This window comes from Rattus rattus, chromosome 3, assembly GCF_011064425.1.
Source record: "Rattus rattus isolate New Zealand chromosome 3, Rrattus_CSIRO_v1, whole genome shotgun sequence".
In the NCBI taxonomy this organism is placed as follows: domain Eukaryota; kingdom Metazoa; phylum Chordata; class Mammalia; order Rodentia; family Muridae; genus Rattus; species Rattus rattus.
Genome location: NC_046156.1, coordinates 46,133,971 through 46,152,879, shown reverse-complemented (window position 1 = coordinate 46,152,879; position 18,909 = coordinate 46,133,971). Strand labels below are relative to the sequence as shown.

The 18,909-nt window shown below is 34.4% G+C and overlaps 1 pseudogene; it reads right to left on the bottom strand.

Moving 5' to 3' along the window:
- Positions 1-6,442: 6,442 nt before the first annotated feature.
- LOC116895349 lies at positions 6,443-15,251 on the bottom strand (annotated as a pseudogene).
- Positions 15,252-18,909: the final 3,658 nt, after the last annotated feature.

Below are 18,909 nucleotides of genomic sequence, written 5' to 3'. Positions count from 1 at the left end.
TCAGTAGAAAGATCATGGAATCAGAAATTAAAAAGATACATGGAGAAATTAACAGAAGTTATGAACCAAATGAACGTAATGGATATTTATATAACACTCCATCCTAAAACAAAACCATTTATCTTCTTGTCAGCATGTCATGGAACCTTCTCCAAAACTGATCATATAATTGGTCACAAAACAAGCCTCAACAGATACAGGAAGATAGAAATAATCCAATGCATCTTATCACACTACCAAGGACAAAGGCTGGTCTTCAATAAAAACAATAATGAAAGAACACACAAATAGACATGGAAGTTGAACAATGCTCTACTCAATGATAAATTGGTAAGGAAGAAATAAGAAAGAAATAAAAGACTGCTTAGAATTTAATGAAAATGAAGGTACAACATACCCAAAATTATGGGACACAATGAAAGCTGTGCTAAGAAGAAAACTCATAGCTCTGAGTTCCTACAGAAATAAACAGGAGAGACCATACAGCAGCAGCTTGACAGCACACCTAAAAGCTCTAGAACAAAAAGAAGTGAATACACCCAAGAGGAGTAGAAGACAGAAAATAATCAGACTCAGGGCCGGAATCAACCAAGGAGAAACAAAAAGGACTATACAAAGAATCAACAAAACAAGAGTTGGTTCTTTGAGAAAAACAGCAACATAGATAAACCCTTAGCCAGATTAACCAAAGAGCACAGAGAGTGTGTCCAAATTTACAAAATCAGAAATGAAAAGGGAGACATAACAACAGAATCTGAGGAAATTCAAAAAATCATCACATCCTAATAAAAATGCTGATATTCAACAAAACTTGGAAATCTGGAGGAAATGGACAATTTTTTAGACAAATACCAGTTACCAAAGTAAAATCAGGAACAAAAAAAAAACATCTAAACAACCCCATAATTCCTAAAGAAATAGAAAGAGTCATTAAAAGTCTCCCAACAAAAGAGAGCCCAGGAATAGATGGGTTTAGTGCAGAATTCTATCAGACCATCATAGAAGACCTCATACCAATACTGTCCAAACTATGCCACAAAATAGAAACAGAGGGAGCTCTACCAAATTTCTTCTATGAAGCCACAATTACTCTTACAACTAAATGACACAAAGCTCCAACATAGAAAGAGAACCTCAGACCAATTTCCCTGATTATATTGGTGCAAAAATACTCAATAAAATTATTGCAAACCACATCCCAGAATGCATCAAAATGATCATCCATCATGATCAAGTTGGCTTCATCCCAGGGATGTAGGGATGGTTCATTATACAGAAATCCATCAACGTAATACAATGTATAAACAAACTCAAAGATAAATACCAAATGATCATTCTATTAGATGCTGAGAAATCCCTTGACAAAATTTAATGCCCCTTCATGATAAAAGTCCTGGAAATAGCAGGAAGTCAAGGCGCATACCTAAACATAGTAAAAGCCCTATAAACAAACAAGTAGCTAACATTAAACTAAATGGAGAGAACCTTGAAAAATTCCATTAAAATCAGGGACTATACAAGAATGCCCACTCTCTCCCTACTTATTCTGTATAGATCTCGAAGTCCTAGCTAGAGTAATCAGTGAAGAAAAGAGGATCAAAGGGATATAAATTGGAAAGGAAGAAGTCAAAATATCACTATTTGCAGATGATATGATAGTATACCTAAGTGAACAAATGTTCCACCAGAGAACTACCAAGCCTGATAAACAACTTCAGCAAAGTGACTGGGTATAAAATTAACTCAAACAAATCAGTAGCCTTCCTCTACTCAAAGGATAAATATATCGAGAAAGAAATTAGGAAACACCATCCTTCAGAGTAGTCACAAACAATATAAAATAACCTTTGTGGGACTCTAACCAAGCAAGGGAAAGGTCTGTATGACAAGAACTTCAAGTCTCTGAAGAAAAAAATTGGAGAAAATCTCAGAAGATGAAAAGACCTCCAATGCTCATGGGTTAGCAGGATCAATATAGTGAAAATGGCCATTTTACCAAAAACAATCTACAGATTCATTTCAGTCCGCATCAAAATCAAAATCCCAATTACATTCTTCATAGAGTTAGAAAAAACAATTTGAAAATTCATTTGGAATAGCAAAAAACCCAGATAGATAGACCTATCCTCAACAATACAAAGATTTCTAGAGGAATCACTATCCCGGACATCAAGCAATATCGCAGAGCAATAGTGATAAAAACTAGATGGGATTCATACAGAGACAAGTAGAGAGATCAGTGGAATAGAATTGAAGACCCAGAAATCAACTCACACACCTATGGCCACATGATTTTGACAAAGAGCCAAAAACATCCAATGGTTAAAAGAGCATTTTCAACAAATGGTGCTGGTTCACCTGGAGGTCAATATGTAGAAGAATGCAAATTGATCCATTCTTATTGCCCTGTAAAACGCTTAAGTCCAAGTGGTTCAAGGACCTCCACTTCAAACCAGATACACCCAAACTAATAGGAGAAAAAGTGGGGAAGAGTCTCAAATGCATGAGCACAGAGAAATATTCCCTGAAGAGAACACTAATGTCTTATGCTCTAAGATCAAGAATCGACAAATGGGACCTCATAAAACTGCAAAGCTTCTGTAAGACAAAGGACATTGTCATTAGGACAAAACGGCAACCTAAGGATTATGAAAAGATCCTTACCAACCTTACATATGATAGAGAACTAATATCTGAAATATAAAAAGAACTCAAGAAGTTAGCCTCCAGAGAGCCAAATAAACCTATTAAAAATGGGGTACCAAGCTAAACAAATAATTCACAGTTGAGGAACATTGAATGGTTGAGAAGCACCTAAAGAAATGTTCAACATCCTTAGTCATCACGGAAATGCAAATAAAAACAGCCCTGAGATTCCACCTCACACCAGTCAGAAGGGCTAAGATAAAAAACTCAGGTGGCATCAGATGCTGGAAAGGATGTGGAGAAGAAAATCCTCCATTTTTGGTGGGATGGCAAACTGGTACAACCACTCCAGAAATCAGTCTGGAGGTTCCTCAGAAAATTGAACATTGCACTACCTGAGGACCCAGCTATACCTCTCCTGGGCGTATACCCGAAAGATATTCCAACATACAACGAAGACACATGCACCACCATGCTCATAAAGGCCTCCTTTATAATAGCCAGAAGATCAAAAGAACCCAGATACCCTTCAACAGAGGATGGATACAGAAAATGTGGTACATCTACACAATGGAATATTACTCAGCTATGAAAAACAATGACTTCATGAAATTCATAGACAAATGGATGGAACTAGAACATATAATCCTGAGTGAGGTAACCCAATCACAGAAAAACACGCATGGTATATACTTATTGATAAGTGTATATTAGCCCAAATATTCGATTTACCTAAGATGCAATGCACAGACCACATGAAACTCAAGAAGGATGACCAAAATGAGGATGCTTCACTCCGTCTTAAAGTGGGGAACAAAAATATCCATAGATTGGGATAGGGAGGCAAAGTCTAGATAAGAGACTGAAGAAATGGCCATTCAAAGCCTGCCCCACATGTGGCCCATATAGAGAGCACCACCAAACTAGATAAGATGGAAGAAGCTAAGAAGTTCATGTTGCCAGGAACCAGATATATATCTCTCCTTAGAGACACATCCAGAACATGTCAAATACAGAGGTGAATGCTAGGAGCAAACCACCTAACTAAGATCGGGACACCCATTGGACGAATTAGAGAAAGGACTGAAGGAGCTTGCAAACCCATAAGGACAATACCAACCAACCAGAGCTCCCAGGGACTAAACCACTACCCAAAGACTATACACGGACTAATCCACGGCTCCAGCTGCATATGTAACAAACGATGGCCTTGCTGGGCACCAATGGAAAGAGAACACCTGGTCCTGTCAAGGTTGGACCCTCAGTGTAGTGAATTGTCAGGGGCAAGCGGTAAGGGAGGATGGATGGGGTGAGAAACACACTTATAGAAGGGAATGGGCAGGGGTTAGGGGTCCGATGGACAGGAAACATGGCAATAAAATCACATTTGAAATGTAAATTATAAATACCCAATTTTTAAAAGAAAAAAATTAAAAAAACTAAACAAAAAATAACAAAAGAAAACAAACAAAACAAAACAAATAGCTATCCATGAAGTCATAAATGTACATGTAGCCTTATATAAAGAGATGGTTTTACTTATAAATTCACACACACACACACACACAGGGGTGTATATGAATATATTTGTGTTTCTGTCATTGTTCAGATTTAATCATAAATATATTTAAGAAAAAATTTTAAGATATTGCAAACTGGTGCATCCACTATGGAATCATGCATGTCAAATGCCCCCACAAGGTAAAAAAATGTGCACTCTGTGCTACAGGTATACATATTATGTGTTTTATTTCTATTGAAGAGTAATTAAGTCAGTCATGTGCATGACTTCATTATAGGACAAAAAATTCTTTAAACCAAGGAGCACACAAATGAATGAAAAAACAATAGGAAAGGATATGAGAAACCTTCACCTCCTATATATATGACAGGAGAGTTAAATCCAAAGTATTAATGATACATTTCAAAATACTCTACTTATTTATTTTATTTTATTTTAATTTTATCTTATTTCCTTGAGGCAAGGTCTTCTGGGCATCCATGGATGGCTGTACATTCACACAGATATATCAGCCTCCCAAATGAGGAATCTTTGGTTTGTATGTGTATGACTTCTGGTCTGACCGCATGGTATTAGATGAGGAAAAAAATGATTGATCAAGGAAAAATTTTAATTCCCCTCTCTGAACAATCATTAGTTCCCTCTAGTATTTAATATAAGGGTCGATCCTATGATATTTCTCCTCCCACCTTAGTATATCTATTCATGACATACCTGTTTACGTCTTAATTATGCAATGATGATTTTGAGGTATCGAAGTTGATCTAACATGCCATTTATAGAAGACACAGTCTTGTACAAGACATTCTAGAACTCTGCCTCTTTAAAATCTTTCTGCTTCTTATCGTGTGATCTTCCTTGAGCCTAAGATGCAGGCACAGTGTTATGGAAGTATGAATTGGAGCTGAACACAAAACAATTAGTTGATCTATGTTCTTTGTCAAGTTGAGATTCTTTCTCTATATATATTTCTATATATTTTCTATATAACAGCATCTTTTTGTTAAAAACAATTCTGCTTTGGAAAAAAACAGCTTCTTTAATTGGAAGTGAGATTTGGACATATTTGTGTATAAGAACAACTAGTGATAAACATTTTTGAATAAGACTGGTTTAGTCAAATGCACATAGCTTGTTCTCTAAGATTCATAGCCTCAGTGACCCTGAATGTTTGACTAATATTCTAGAAGAAAATGTCATTACTGTCTTGGAGAGAAAGCCTTCAGTCACTTATATACATACAAATATATGTGTATAATATATTATATTGTAGTTATGGATTTAGAATATATATTGTATATATATATGTCTGTTTATTATATATATGAGTATGTATATGTTTAATCACATATATGTAACATGTATATATGTTGTTTAAACAACATATGTGTGGTTTTGTGTATATAAGAAAAAGAGTTAAGAAAATACTCATGTATTTAGGCACTTATTTATGGATTATATATTAATATTATAATTTAAGAGAAAGAAACTATGAGTCCATGAGGAAGCAAGGGGAGAGATGAAAGACAAAAAGAGAGGAAAATTCTGTATTTATGATTTAATTAAATTTTATTTATTTGCCTCCTCCAATAATGGCTTATTGGCTAGAGGGTTAGCTGATAACTTTGTGAGTTGAATTTTAACACAATACATAAAGGACTTTTACTTGGGTCCTTGATCTATTGTATTTAAAATTATAATAATTGGGACAAAACATACTATTGTTATATGAAATGTACATAGTGCCAGCTAAGTGTTTCTGAATTACAAATGAAGGGGAAAAGAGCTGCTAGGAGGATAGCCACTATTGTTTCCCAGTGTTGCCTCAGATGAGTTTCACAGACCAATCAGACACCACTCCTCCAAAAATATGTTGGAAACGTAAAAATGAATACAATAATTCATATGTTTTACTAGAGTTTGATCAGTAAAGTTTGTGTTTGCACTTGGAGACAGTGCAAAATAATAGCATATTTCATTTAACTTATAGATATCTGAAAGTATTCTAGAAAAATATTTAGACATTCTGTTAATGCTTAGAACTTGCATGTAGTTATATGATGATTTTATGTGAGTTTTGGGATTTCAGAATAATGAAATTTATTTATTATTGTTTTTACTACAAGGAAATAAAAACTAGGGGAAATATGAGCCTGTAATATGCAACACTAAACATATTAAAAAAGAAACAAATTAGAAATAAAATATAATATGGATCCCAGGAAAAAAACACAGACTCAATTGATGTGCTTTTTCACATCTTTAATTTGACTCTTACAACTTTGAGTCGGCATGGATTGCAATGAATGGGTCTTCAGCAGAGTTACTAATAGAGAAGTGAGCTTTGCCATCACTGCCAACATTTACTTTAAGTCCAGTGCAATTGCCATCGACTTTGTCTCCAGAAATGACATCACAGTATGTGCCAGCAGGAAGACCAGTCTGTAGAGTGGTTGACAAAGCCCTGGGGAAAAACAATTAGTAGTTAATTGGAATTCATGCCAGTCACATGCAAGAAGATTCATTATGTATTATCCACAGAACGATCAGTGCCCCAACCGTGTGCTATAGAACAATAGAACTCAGAGCTCAGTAAGAGAATCCCAATACCAAGACAGTGTCAGCTGGAGCAAGCAAATTCTCTATACCAAAGTCATTATTTTAAATGTCCATTTGTTTCATTGCCTGCAGTGACACAGACAGAGAAACACAGAAAATGCAGAGAAGCTCAGCACTAAAGTCCTCATGTGAGGACTCTCGTTGTTTCCAGTCGGTCCTCTGCTGGATTAAAGTCTGATTAATTTTTTTAATAGCATTCATTCTTCACAGATCCATAGATTACATGATACCACATGGCATTATTTCTAGTATTAAATATTTCTATGTTTAATTAATCTAGCACTTCTAAGGATATCATACAAGTTTGTTTTAGAAAAGAGTTTGCATAAAATAATTCAGGTTCTGAAATGTCCTTCCATGTGTTCATTTGGTAAAAAAAAAAAAGATTATGCACTTCAGTTATTTTGCTTTTGGCAATAAAGCATGATTTACCGAAAAACATTTTTCACCAGATAGAAAGCTGACTTTGAGTTGAAACAGATCACTGTCTCCCAAAGAGATTCTCTGAGCTATAATACATTTTTGATTTGTTTTGTTTGTGAGACAGGGTCTCTCTACACAGAAAGACATGGCTGTACTGAAATCACTATGCAGATCAAGATGATTTCAAACTCACACCTATATGTATGGTGCCTCTTCCCTCACAGTAGCAAACACCACTCCTGGTATCTGACTTGGAGTACTACAGGTGAGGGAGTCATGAAAGAAAGCTCAGATAGAAGTATTTCAGGTGAAAGAACAAGGAGGAAGGTTTTAAAGCCAGAGTAAGCAACTGCTTGAAGAAACTCATATGCTAAATGCAAGGACTCATATGCTTTTAAAATATATACAACATGCAGCCAGATAATGGAAGACTCTCTAGAATTATAATGGATTAATGTATGAGTTGCAATCAAAGATAATAGGAAAAGAACTCCAGTACTTGTATCACACATTTTAATGATGATAAGATATATATTTACTATCTATATTCTTTATAAAATCTGTTAAATCCTTCTTAAAGGGGAAAAATATCCATAGGAGAGGGTATGGAAGAAAGTTTGGAGCAGCGACTCAAGGAATGGGCATTCGTAGCCTGCCCCTCATGTGGCCCATATATATACAGCCATCAAAACTAGATAAGATTGATGAAGCTAAAAAATGCATGCTGAAACAAACCGGATGTAGATCTCTCCTGAGAGACACATCCAGAGCATGTCCAGTTTAGAGGTCAATGCTAGCAGCAAACCACTGAACTGAGAACAGGACCTCCTTGGGGGAATTAGAGGAAGTATTGAAAGAGTTGAAGGAGCTTGCAACCCCATAAAAACAACAATGCCAACCAACCAAATCTTCCAGGACTAAACCAGTACCAAAAGACCTTACATAGCAAAGAATAGCTTTGTAGGGTCACCAGTGGAAGAGGAAGCTCTTGGTCCTGCCTACGTTGGGCTCCCAATGCAGGGGAATATGGTAGGAGCAGTACCTGTATGGGGGAGGGGGAGGAGGAGGGGAGGGAATGGAGGCTTATGGACAGGAAACCAGGAAGGGGAATAACATTTGAAATGTAAGTAAAAAAATATATCTAATAAAAAATTTTTAAAAATATCAGCTTATATCTAAGAATATATGTTACACTGAGTGTAACACTGAGGTTAAAGATCACAAAAATCAAAATTGTATTAATAGAAGAAAACTAGGAAAGCAAATACCATTTTTCTTTTGTATAAGGAATATTTACTTGGAGCTTAAATTTATTGTCAAAAAATTATTACATATGAAATATAGAAAAGAATAGGAAAAGAAAAGAATCATCTTGGAGTCTAATATTATACAACCCTTTGCTAATCAATATCCACTTACCAGTCATCATTATTAAAGACAATGAATCCCCTGTTTCCTCTGCCAAAAGCCACTTGGTTGCTGCCATTATCCCACCAGTTTGCAAAAGGCTGACCATTGACTACATTCCTGAAGGCAACCATGTTCCTAAAAGCACAGGATCAGGTGAAATGCTGGTACCCTTTAATCCAACAGTTTAAAATAAAAGATTGAACAACTTCCTTATTTGATAAGGTTTGAAGGGGACATTCTCACCTTATTTGACACCATCTATGTTCACAGACCCAGCCATTGCCACAAGTGGTGTCTGGATTTATTGTCACTTCCTTTGTTGCTCCATTGTTATTAGGTGGTCCAATCCAGTCATTCACATCCTTCATTATTGGAAAAATCAGATCACTGAATGTTTGTAGCAGCCTGACTCCTTACACTACAGAAACGCAAAACCACTCTTCTGTCTCTGCAGTGTCTAATTTTTCTAAGTACTTCAATCTTTATAACAGGCCTTCACTGAAGTCTCACCTTCTTTTCAAACTTGGGTTTTCCAAACACATATTAGCAACATCAGAAACGTTTTGTAAATATCCTATTTTCTGCTCAATATCAGTATAAGCTCTTAATATGACTAAAATAAGGAAACTAAAGAGTCAGAAAAACTAGGGTTGAAGAAAAGACTTCAGTTACTACCTGAGAAATCTACATCAGTATACATTACATATATATTCAGTTTATTCATAGATGAGATATGTTGTTCTATATTAAGTAAAGAACATATACTTTCTAAGTTAATAATGGGTTATTTATTACATCTCTGCCTGAAAATAGGCTAAAATTATTCTGCCTTTATTAAGTTCCACAAGTGTAAATAACCATCTTATGATGACAAAATATTTTCATATGCTTTTAGGAAAATATCTAATTGTTCTCATGAAACCTATTCAAAAAAATTTTAAAAACAGAACAAGGGGACTCATGTCTTAAAAGAAATGGAAACTATTATATAAAGAAGTGATATTTGTATTTTATATTTGATATGTGCTATAAATCTAGATTTCCTACTGAAAAAGAAATCATGACATAGCCTTTTAGATATCTGATTGTTTAATTGTTTAGTTCAATATTAGAATTATTTAAGGTTATACATAACAAACAAATACATATTGCAAATAAATAAAGTCACCCATCAATTGATTCAGCAAATCACTGCTCTGAGATACTCACAAGCTCATATCTATTATAATTTCCTTTGATTACCATTAAATAAGCTGCCTTCTTATTCCACAAGGGAAAAAATCTCTTTTTCATATGATGACATTGATCGTACCAAGGGTAGAAAAAAAATTGAATTTCTCTTTAGTATCAATAGCCATAATTCAATGTCATCTCTGAGAGTCAGGGCTTTAACAGACATAACTGTTTCTCTCCATATTTTGTTACACTTCAAATATGTTTTTCACTACCAGGTACTTTTTCAATGTCCTCACTTTAGAAAACTGTAGTGAATAAATACATAATAATAAGCACCATATGCCCTAACATCACATGAAGTTAAACCAGAACCCCTTTTTGTAGATTAAAATATGCTTCAGAAAATTCCTAGACTTACTTTGGAAATTTCTTGACCAACGATAACTTGACATTACTCATGTGAATCCATAAGGATGAGTCAACATAAATCCAACTGCCATTTTACACATTCTGAAAGTTGAAAAAGAATATTACAGCCTAAGTATATAATACTTTACTCTCATTAAATGCAGCCCCCACAGCAGCAGTGAACGTAGTCCTACCGAGCATCCCAGAAAGTCAGGATGGATGCTCCTCCAGCACCATGTCCTCGCTGATTGTCATGGTTGTCCACAAACACAAGGGCTCTGTTAGAAGGCACAAAACCCCAACCTTCTTCCCAGTTCCTGCATTTTTTAAAGAAAAGGATATTTCTCATTCACAATGATTACCATAACATTATCTATGGTATCCTCACTTATGTTCATAAATGACAATTTCATAAGTCTTCACATAGAGATGTGTGCACTATAGAATTTTCTATAAGATACATGAGAATTTTATCCACATTTTGGCCTTACTATATAACCTTTAGTTTTGTTTTTGTTTTTTTTTTTAGAATTTTTGATTGTATTATAATATTATGGACTTGAGAATTAAGACATCCATATTATATAGAATGGAAATAAATTTATAACTGTGTTTTTAAATTACAAACTTTGAAATTATCAATTAATTCTCTAGTGCTGCATACAGAAATTCCATAGTGTGTTCACGTTATCAGAACATTCTGAATATAATTATTCTTAGGGTTCGAACATTTTTAGTAGGTCATGAGCAATAATTCTTAGAATCTGATGGACTTACCACATCCAGACAAACTCATAAGTAATACTTGGGATTTCCCCTGCTATCAGGTGATGGATGTACCAAATGAAAAACATGATTCATTGAGGTTAAGAGAACAGTAAGCCTAACAGATAATCAATAACTTAAATTGGAATACTTAAAAGTATATCTTAATGACAATAGATATATGATAGAACCAATGATGTAATGGTACATATTTACTTTAAATAAGACATCTTCTCTCCATCCCACTTGCGGATAACTTTGCCAAGTTTTGCACCAAACTTGAATTCTGTCACATGGCCATTTCCAAAGTACTTACTACTACCTTTTATTGCTTCAACACCAAGATCAATGACCTATGAGAGAATTGGAGCAAGTGTCATTTTAAGTATATCTTTAAATCTTATTATTGAAAGATAATATTATTTAAAACTATTGAAAATAATTCTTTACATAAATGGTCCTAATGCCTTTTAGTATACAGAGATAATTCTGATTTTATTCATAAACCATATGTCAAAATATTGTAAGAAATCAAATTATGAACCAAATTATAATAGAGTAATTTTTATCCTCTAGGGTGACTGCCAGAATGGAAAATTTACTCGTTCACAATATGGTAACTCTTGCTATCTTGTAAACATTAGAAGGGTTCATTAACTTCTAAGGATATTAGAAATAAATAGGTGTCATCCTCCATACACTTCAAGTGAAAGTGTGCCTTGTAAAATTCTAAATCTCTTTGGCTTAAACACCTACATCTCTGAGAGTATGTCAGAAAAGTCTAAATCAGAAGATTGGCTTTAGACAATAAGCATTATGATGTTTGTGTCTTCTAAAATGATACCTTTGAATATAAGTGATGGATAATTGACATTAATGTTGATAAATGTTGATAAATATTGTGATAAACAATTAAACCTGCATATTCTGACTAACAACACTCATATTTTTAATGGAGCAATGATAAGGCTACATGTGACTGTGTTATTAAACTACAGTATTAATTACATGCTTAGAGAAGTCTGCTATCAATTATCTATTTAAATTATTTATTTAAAGAAAATCCCATGGGACATTAAACCCTGGCTGTCTAGTACCAAGTCAACCTTGAAAACACATGCATATCGGGAACAATAGCTGAACTGAATCACTTACATATGAAGCACTATAAATTGCAACAGTTATATATAGTAAACATATATGTGTTTTGTTATGTGTTTAAGTACATATGCAAATACATGTATATGTACTTGTACACGCATGTGCTCATATACATATAATAAGAGTAAATAAAAACAAGACAGGAATGTGACAGAAAATATGGAAAGATACAGGGAAGAATTTGGAGGTAAAAAGGTGCAAAAGGAAACATTGTAATTAAAGTATAAAATCAAAATATTTAAAAACCTATATAGTGTTGTACCTCTTGGAAAATGAAAGGTCTGCTTCCTTGGGAGAACCATTTTGTATTTTTTTTTCCAGAGCTGGGGACCAAACCCAGGGCCTTGTGCTTGCTAGGCAAGCGCTCTACCACTAAGCTAAATCCCTAACCCCCCATTTTGTATTTAGATTACGTAGTTTGTCCAAAACTGCCTTTATGTCGCCAGGCCACATGTGCTTAGCAGCATCAAGTCTGAACCCTGCTACACCAATGTCAATGAGATGGTTCATATAGTCAGCCACCTTGGTACGAACATCATGTTTTTCAAGTGCAAGATCCAGAAGGCCAGACAGACGACAGTTTCTGACCTGTTGGGGCAAAACGGGATTGATTTATCGAAGTCCATTTCTGCCTTAGAATATATTTTCTCATTCAGTCACTCACAAATTTATCAAAAGCAAATTATATATTGGTTCTGATGAGTATGTGGAGTGTATTGATATTCTAATGTGGACACATACTCTAAAATTACCTGTAACTGTAAACAATATTGAAGATTAAAATAGGAGAGCATTTTAGTCCGTTCATTCTAATTCCTGATCCTTTTCCTCCTTTTGCTGTCTCTGTCTCTCTCTCCCCTCCCCCCTCTCCCTGCCACTCCCTCCCCCCATCTCTCTCTCACTCTTTCTCTTTCTTCTTTCTGTTCACATCTCTTTCACCATTTCTTTTATACTTCCTGATTTTCTTGATTTTGCTTTGGTCATAAAATCAAAGCCAAGAAGTTGCTTATATTAAGTCCACTAATACAAAATCGAGACTGTAACAGTGTTTGAATACTGCTTCTCTATATGACTTGTATGTCTAACATTTTCCATTTTGTCATATTTATATCATTGATAACATTGAGGTTTTAATTTTACAGACAAATTTTCAAGAGAGCATTCCTGCCTTTCTCATAGAATTTAGTGTATCCTTATAAAATGATGAAACAAAAATACAGTAAATTTTACCTTTCTGTGTTTTCAGGATTCTTTCTTAGTAAAGGTTTTTCCTATGGAATCTAAATGAAAAGTTCAATGGTATTCATGAATTTCTGCCCATTCAAGCATCAACAGTTCTTTATTCCCACACCATTTCCCTCATTACCTGATAAGCATCATTATGGTTATTAATTTCTGCATTACATTTATTATCGTTAAAATCTGAAGCAGAGTAGGGAACTGATGGGAATTCCCTGTTATTAGCATTGTAGTAACTTCCACAGGTACTGCTTGTTCCAGCACCGTTGCCTGAACCACACATGTGATTAATGACAGCATCCACATAAATCCTGACCTAAGAAAGAAAAGTGCATACTTCATTTAGACTTAAAACTCTATAGTTTCATTATAGTGTTCCCATAAAAGCTCCAAAATATTTCATCTGCTGTTCTGTATAATCACTTTATAAACATGAGTCAAGTGAGAAAGAAAACTAATGTGAAATAAGACCCACTTTTGTCATAGTATGTGAAAAAGAATATAGAGTTCTTAAGAGAAACAAACTACTATAACTAGAAACAAAAAATATAAGATATGACATAAATCTGAGAGACTGTTGTGCTTGACAGTTTACATGATTACAAGGAGAAAAATCTTAGCTTCATCTATACATGTTGTTAGATTTATACGTGGCTAAAGACCAGAGGGAAGGTACATGTCTCTTCATGATAGAACAAAGCATGTATTTACCACCCAAAAAAGTGGATGCATTCTAATTAGAATGAAAAATAACATGAATATGATGTAATCCTCACGTATGAATCAATACCTATGGAATACTGTAGGAGGTTTGAATATTTATCAATTTTAAAACTCAACAGTTTGCAATATGTTTGCTATTCTTTCTTACACTCAAATGGTACATAGTTAAGGATTTCTAAACCTGACAATAAGAATTTTTAATAACACTTAAAATGTAAAGTAAAATTTAAATATTTAAAACTTCTTTAAGGGCTGGAGAGATGGCTCAGTGGTTAAGAGTGCTGACTACACTTCCAGAGGTCCTGAGTTCAATTCCCAGCAACCACATGGTGGTTCACAACCATCTGTAATGTGATTATGCTTGAGTGTGTCTAAAGACAGCTAGAGTGTACTTATGTGTACTAAATAAATAATTCTTTTTAAAAGACCTGATTAAACAAAATAACTAGACATGAAAGAGAATAGTTTCATAAATAATAAATTTAAAGAAAATGTATCTTCACTTACACCAACATTGTTGCACCTCGTCACCATGTCTTTGAATTCATTTTAATTTCAGGACCTTGAGCAAATTTTGTACCTGATTGGTTGATATCTTTCCCACCAAGGCCTTGATGGGTTATGAATTACAATGTTTTCATTGGGTGGAGAGACCTACAAATAAAAGTTATAACTAATACCACATAAAGGGCTATGAAAAATACCTAAATTTCATAGAACTATATCAATAATATGAAAGTATTTCTCAAACTATAAATGATCACTTTCATTGATTAACGATCACCAGAAATTATATAAAAAACATTACATGTGTCCTCCTGATAAGAATATAGAATAAAAAAGTATGTAGGTGCCACAACTATCAAACTTTTTCCTTTGTCAGCAAAGTTTTGTGTGAAATGAAGTTGTGCTGTAATGTCACTAGTCCTGATTAGAATCCTATGTGAGCATAGTAAGCTCTGAATTTAGTTTGTGAAGCAATCTTACCTGCACCACCACCCCCAAATCCCTTAGGAGCTAAGTATCGCTCACACTCCTTGGCAATATCAACCCAGCGCCACTCGAACAGGTGGACAATAGCAGTCCTCCCATCTGTAGTGTGTGGGTCATATTGAGCCCAGCATAACCCAATGAGGGAAAGCAGTAGAAAGAACTACATTTTGCCTTGATGTTGTCACTGCCCCTTCTTGTGCCTATTTATATTCTGAAAAAGGTACAGCTTATCAATTCAATATTTATGAATATATATTTAGAGAATAAGTTATTTCTTCATATCTAAAAGATTTGCTCTGAGTATGTATGTGAACAGGTGATAGACCTTTAGAAACTCTCATGGAAAAACCCTGAAAGTCCTTCGAGGCCATCCTTATTGACGAGTGTACATCTTATTGCTCATGTCCTGCTCCAACATAAGGAAATGAAAATTGGAAGTAAATATACCTAGGGTCATGTTTAAAATAATTGTTGTATTTCTGTCCTACATAGAAAAAAAGAGATAATCTATCGAATTCATTTTCTTTCACCTACTCAAATTTTAATTAACTAAATATGTGTATTATTTTAAGAAACTTTAACACTATTGAATTTACCTAAAATAGGAAAATACAGGCAGGATGCAGCAAGGAAGATTTGGAGTGTAAGAAAAATACTGAGCTATGAAACAAGACATTGTATGCATTAAAGAGCAAAAACATAATGCCAGCAACTTTGTATTTGAGCAATATCTTCCCTACAATGTATTCTTAGACTGCATATTAAGATTTTAGCTATTTCCCCAAGCCAAACACTTTTATTCCTGACATTATATGAATTAAAAATTAAAAACTTTTATTCTTTAAAATATTACTGAAAAATCTATGAAGGAAAATGGCAATACAAATGGGGAAAAAACTTTTATGACCATTAGGAAGTGTTGAGTAAGTGTCGTCATTTTGTCAAGCATTTGGGAACCTAAATTATAAGGGTGAACATTGCACAACATCCATAAATATCACTCAGGGAAAGAGCTAATGCAAGTTATGCTAGTTATAATAATATATTTATGTCTTTTTTCTTTTGTTTTCTTTAATGGATATTTTATTAACATTTTAATTGTTATCCTCTTTCTTGGTTTCCCCTACAGAAACCCACCATCTCATACCCTCTAACCCACGCCTCTATGAAGGTGCTCCCCCACCTACTACTCATCCCTTCTGCCTCCCTGTCCTGGAATTCCCCTTTATTGGGGCATTGAGCCTTCAAAATACAAAAGATCCTTCTTGAATTGATGCCTGAGATGTCTACCTTTCAGTCCAATGATTGGCTGTGAGCATCTGTTTTTGTATTTGTCATGCTCTAGCAGAGCCGCTCAGGAGATAATTATATGAGGTTCCTGTCAGCATGCACCTCTTGGAATCCACAATAGTGACTGGTTTTAGTAAGAGCAAGTAGGTTAGATCTCCATGTGGGGCAGTCTCTGGATGACCGTTTCTTCAGTCTCTGCTCCAACATTTCTCTCATTTCCTCCAGGGTATATTTTTTACCCCTTCAAAGAAGGACTGAAGAATCTACACTTTTGTCTTTCTTCTTTTCGAGCTTCATGTGGTCTACAATTTATATCTGGGATATTCCTAGCTTTTCAGCTAATGTCCACTTATCAGGGAGCACATGTCATGTGTGTTCTTTTGTGATTGGGTTACCTCATTCAGCATGATATTTTCTAGTTTCATTCCTTTGTCTAAGAATTTCATGAAATCATTGTTTTTAATAGCTGAGTAGTACTACATTGTGCAAATATACCACACTTTCTGTATACATTTTTCTGTTGAAAGCTATCTGGGTTATTTCCAGTTTCTGACTATAATAAACAAGGCCACTATGAATATAGTGGAGCATGTGTACCTGTTATATATTGCAGAATCTTTTGGGTATATGCCCAAGAATTTATTTCTATTAGATTTAGTATACCTGATTTTATGTTGAAGTCTGTGATCCACTTAGACTTGAACTTTGTACAAGTTGACAAATATGGGTCTTTTTTTTTTTTTTTCATTTTTCTACATACAGTGAGTCAGGCTAGCAGCATTTATTGAAGATGTTTTTTCCCACTGTATATTTTTTTCAAAGATCTAGGGTCTGTAAGTGTGTGGTTTTACTTCTACATCTTTAGCTATATTACTTTGATCAATATCTCTGTTTCTATACCAACACCATGCAGTGTTTATTACTTTTGCACTGTAGTACAGATTTAGGTCAATAATGGTGATTTCCCAGCAATTCTTTGATTGTTAAGAATTGTTAGGGAAAGTTGTTTCCCTAATTTCTTTCTCAGCCTGTTTATCATTTGTATAAAGGAAGACTATTGATTTATTTGAGTTAAATTGATATCCAGCCACTTTTTTGAAGGTGTCTATCAGATGTATTAGTTCTCTGGTAGAATTTTTGGGGTCATTTATGTATGCTGTCATATCATCTGTAAATAGAGATACCTTTATTTGTTCTTTGACAATTTGTATTCCCTTAATCCCACTTTGTTGTTTCTTTGGCCTAGCTACAACTTCGAGTCTATATCGAATAGGTATAAGGAGAGAGGACATCTTTGTTTTGTCCCCAATTTTAATAGAATTGATTCAAGTGTCTCCTTATTTACTTTAATATTGGCTGTTTGAGTAAACTGCTTTTAGTATGTTCAGGTATGATCTTTGAATTCCTGACCTCTCCAATACTTTTAACATGAAGGATATTATATTTTGTCAAAAGTTTTTTGGCTTCCAAGGAGATAATCATGTGATTTTTTTTCTTTTAACTTGTTTATATAGTTGATTATGTTCGTGGATTTTCATATATTGAACCAGTCTTGTATCTAATGAGTTCCCTAACACATACACAACAGAGGTTCTGCCAGGTCTAGGTTCAGGTGGAAAAGATGCACCTAAACATCAAGAGGCTGTAGGCTCCAAGTAGTGGGGGTGGGTACTGGTGTGGGTGGAGACGACCTAGTGGAGTTGTGGTAGGTGAGGAGATATGGGATGTAGAATAGTCAGAGAGTGAAACCAGAGGGGTATAAATTCTGGAGTGTTAAAAAAATAGACTCTAAAACTTTTTAAAAAAGGAAAAAAGTAAAATTTGTGATACACATTATTATAGTAAGGACAAGTTTAATGAATTAATATATTGAATGAGTTCAACATTGGGATATTTCAGACTAGATGGTCAGGGAATGTTTCAATAAAAAATGATTTAGGCTCTGAATTGAAAGAAGAAAATCAGAAAATGGTTTGATTGGAGAAAACACAATCCAAGCAGATTAAGGGACATAGAAGTATAGAACCTAGAATAGTGGTGATACATCAATAACTACAAATTTCAAAAGATTGAAATCAGGTGTCAGAACTGAGACTGTGTAATCAGATGAGGTTATTGAGTTAGGCCAGGTGATAGCCTAATGAGGATGGAGAAGGAAGAGAACATGAAGAAGAGGAGAAGGAGGAAGAGGATGATGAGGGAAGAGAAGAGTCTTTGAATCTCTCCAGGTAATAGGTAAGACCTGAAACAATAATTAAAATGATATATTCTTTGATCAATAAGTGTATGTGGTAAAATAACTATATAACTGATTCAGCTATTAGCTCAGATTTTGATGTGAGTAATGCTGTCTCTTTTTAATATGAGTAAACAGTATGTAAAGAAATGTATAATACACTCTGTTCTATACCTTTAGAGTCTTGAATGCATAAAGAAACTATAAAATTAAGAAAGTGATTTAGTCACATAGGATCAATCATGTAGTTCAAAAAAAAATACCTGATGGTAACTATTTCTAAGTAAAATAACTGTTC